This window comes from Papilio polytes, unplaced genomic scaffold (assembly GCF_000836215.1).
Source record: "Papilio polytes unplaced genomic scaffold, Ppol_1.0 DF821733.1, whole genome shotgun sequence".
NCBI classification, from domain to species: domain Eukaryota; kingdom Metazoa; phylum Arthropoda; class Insecta; order Lepidoptera; family Papilionidae; genus Papilio; species Papilio polytes.
Window position 1 is genome coordinate 862,899 of NW_013527471.1, and position 3,775 is coordinate 866,673.

The 3,775-nt window shown below is 33.6% G+C and overlaps 1 protein-coding gene across 1 annotated transcript in view; it reads left to right on the top strand.

The window, feature by feature from the left end:
- The first annotated feature begins 664 nt into the window (after nucleotides 1-664).
- The window catches only part of LOC106108206 (eyes absent homolog 2), a 44,843-nt gene continuing 41,732 nt past the window's right edge, over nucleotides 665-3,775 (top strand). Inside the window, exon 1 of the mRNA XM_013289305.1 lies at nucleotides 665-1,143. The gene's annotated coding sequence lies outside the window, so the exon portion shown is untranslated. The remainder of the gene's footprint in view (nucleotides 1,144-3,775) is intronic.

The following is a 3,775-nucleotide window of genomic DNA, read 5'->3' on the forward strand; positions in this document are numbered from 1 at the left end:
TATGCGTAAGAACGGAGTGGATTCAGATATGACGGCTGATAGAGATGTATGGAGCAGCACATACTGTGCCGACACTCCGTAAGGGATAAGGGCAACTTGATGATGATGACTATTTTTATCGTCAATTATTTTTATCGTAAAGAATCATTAAAAGCTTTTACTGAATTCTAAAATTTTACTAAATGTTATACGTATCTACCCTATTTATTATAACGGTATGAATACAACCTGCTTCCCATTCGCAGACATCACCAGGTATAGAGTAAAAATATGACACCGCACAATCTAATTCACAAAATAATACGTAATTTAATACAGAATAGCAAAAAAATGAACAACAAAGCATTACATCGCGAAAACTTATACAGCTTTTCGTATTAGTGCGAAAGAGACGGGTATAGACACTCTGTGTGGCTCGCAGCTCCGTCTTGAAATTATACGTTCTCATAGCCTTGTCCTGTCTGTAGTATTATTTTATAGTCTGATGTTGAATATGCTTTAATTGGAATTTGAACTCTTTGGTGTACGGAATAAGGTGTACTTTTTTTGTTGTACATGTAGAGTTGTGATGTTCTAGAATAGATTGGAAATTTAGTAATGGGGGGTGTTCGACACAGACACCGAAGTCGGGGTTTAGAATTTCAGTACAGCTTCGGATAGCCGCGAAGCGCTGCTTTTGTTGGCTCTACGATTGTTTACCGAATTCGAATGTTCTTTTTTTTATTTTTAATTTTTGAATTACTTTACTCGGCTTAGATAGTAATTTTTTTTTAAACTTCGATTCGAATAAACTGGCCGTTTAGAAAACTTGTTCGAATTTTAAAAATCCGTCGGTAAGAAAACTTTTTAAAATCGTAGTGGACAGTGGACTTGTGATATAGTGTTGTGACGCGCAAAAAAATAATAAATACGAAATTAAAAAATAAAAATTCGTGAAATGGTAGCTGATTTTAAAATAATAAAATAGGTAAGTGAGGTGCATAGAGAATGTAACAAGTTTTTTTTTAAACAATGTGGTGGTGTTGCAATTAAAAACATTTGGCATGTCGATCGGTTTGGTAGAATACTTGAATCGCATGCACACACAATCCTGTTCCCCTGGTAGGCCATGACATAGCTGGAATGCAGACTCTAAGGCAGGAGGTAATTTTATACTAGATTTATTTTCTAATAAGATATCAAAACACACAATAAATTATTCAATTTAACATATCAGTAACCACAAAATAATTTGAGACTGTTAATTAAATACTTTTTTAAAACGTCAGAGTCAATAATTGATATTTTCGATAACGTTTTTCACCATAAATATGTACAACACTGCTTTTAGTAAAGTATTAGCAATCGCCCGCACTCAGTGGAATAAAAAAAAACAAGTAGCCCATGTGTTCTTCCAGACTATCCTCTACATTTATGACAATTCCCAATCCGGTAATAAACGAAGTAACGGCTCCCCCCCCNNCTGTTACTTATAAGAGGTTTAGACTAAGCGCCTTGCATCGGCCACCTCAAGCTCGGTGAATCTGTAAATGCCTCTTCAAGGCAAACAGTGGCCATTCGTTTAGGCTACAAACTGATATCTTACTAATATTATAAATGCGAAAGTTTAGATGGATTGATGGATGGATGGATAGATATTTGTTAGCGTTTGTAGCCTAAACGGCTGAACGGATATCTATGAAATTTGGCACAGGTTTATAGCATAGTCTGGAAGAACACATAGGCTACTTTTTATCCCGGGAATAGTTACGGTTCCAGTGGGATTCATTAATTTAGTTTTTTAATGTTCACTCGATCATTCTGCAACGGTTCAACATATCTTATTAAAATTTGGCACAGATATAAAACAAAGTCTGTAGTACACATGGGATAAGCTTCATCCCCGAGAATTGTCCGCTTTCCGAGGGATACGTAGCTTTTTGTAATTTATATAGTTTGTATGTTTTTTACCACGCAGACGAAGTCGCGGGCAATAGCTCGTACTAATATAGATGCGAAAGTTTAGATGGATGTTTGTTAGAGTTTGTAGCCTAAACGGCTGAACGGATTTCGATGAAATTTGGTATAGATGTAGAGGATAGTCTGGAACACATAGGCTACTTACTTTTGTTTTTTTTAATTCCAGTCGAAAGCTAGTGTTTTATTATTATAAATGATAATGTTATTATCAAAAAATCAATTTTAAGTATGTTATTTATTATATTATACTTTTGAGATGTTTTTTAACAAAACAAACAATCTTAAATATCTCTTTTATCTTAATTGTTATTACAGACAATTAAAACCACTCTATTTTAATTATAAATATAAATATTAGGAAGTAAATCACTAATTAACGGGAAATTATTTAAATTCATACAATGTGCGGTATTCAAATTTTATTGTTGCATTATTTCTACTGCACAAAGAAATATAATTTGAATAATAAAATGATTTAAAATTTCTATACAAGTTTATAAATAACAATATTTGAATCAATTAAACATAAACAATTGATAAAGCTAAAAAAATCAAATAAAACAACAGAATTTGTTACAAAATTAAAACAACTCTAAAACTAACTCCTGCTAAACATCTAATTTGTATCGAAACGGTTAGCAGTAAGAAAACTCTATTAGAGTTATGCTCGCCTGTACAACCAACGCTCAATATGTATCTTTTTTTGTGATTGTTTTCCTTGTGTACAAAGTGTAAATAAATAAATAAATAAATAAACTCTACACGATATTTCAAAATTATTTTGTAATAGCTGTCCCTCGCGACTAAATCCGCGTAGAATTAAAAAAAAAAAACAAAAGTAAGTACCCTATGTGTTCTTCCAGACTATCCTCTACATCTGTACCAAATTTTAACGAAATCCGTTCAGCAGTTTTGAAGATATGTAAAAAAAAACAACCATCTATCTAAACCTTCGCATTTGATTCGTATGATATTTGTAAAAATAGTTTTTTTCTAGCTGTTGCCTACGAGATCGTTAACGCAATAACATAAAAAAGTAGCCTATAATATGCCCGTCTATGTCAGCTACCCTTCAGTAAGAGTCCCGTCGAAATCGGCCCAACCGTTTAGGAGATTACTCGGAACAAACGCGGCTTGCGAACAGACAAAATTAAATGCGATTGTCGTTACCAGCAACGCAAATACATCTTCCCGATATCTGGAATTTTACTTTTGATATTACAAACAGATACTCCAATATTATTAAATGTATGGAAGATATAAATGTGGGTGGTTACAAAGGTAGAGGAAGACCGAAGAAAGTAGGATTATGTGAAAGAGGATACGCTAAAGAAGGGAATTCAGATATGACGGCTGATAGAGATGTATGAAGCACATACTGTGCTAACCCTCCGTAAGGGATAAGGGCAAGTAGAAGTAAAAAAAAACAACAAAGTAAAACATAGTTATCTATTTTTCCATTTAATCAAATAATGCAATATCTTTTAAGTGATTGTTTGGTACAATTTTAAACGTAATATTTTGGAATCGTCGACCAAACGTCGTGGAAAAAACTAAAACATACGATTTGGTGATTTATAAACAACGATCGTCATTTTTTCCGACGTCGTTTTATTTCGATGCTAAATTTACGTTCACGATTAATTTCTTAGCATGTAAAACATATAATTTATTTTCATACTAGCTTTCGCGAGGAATGTAAGAAAAAAAAGGAAATATCCTTTTTTTGGCAACGGGGGGGAAATCTCACTAAAAACCCCCTCGGTGGCCGCCCTCAGGTGCGAATTGAGGGTCCCGGGATATCCAGAGGAACGCA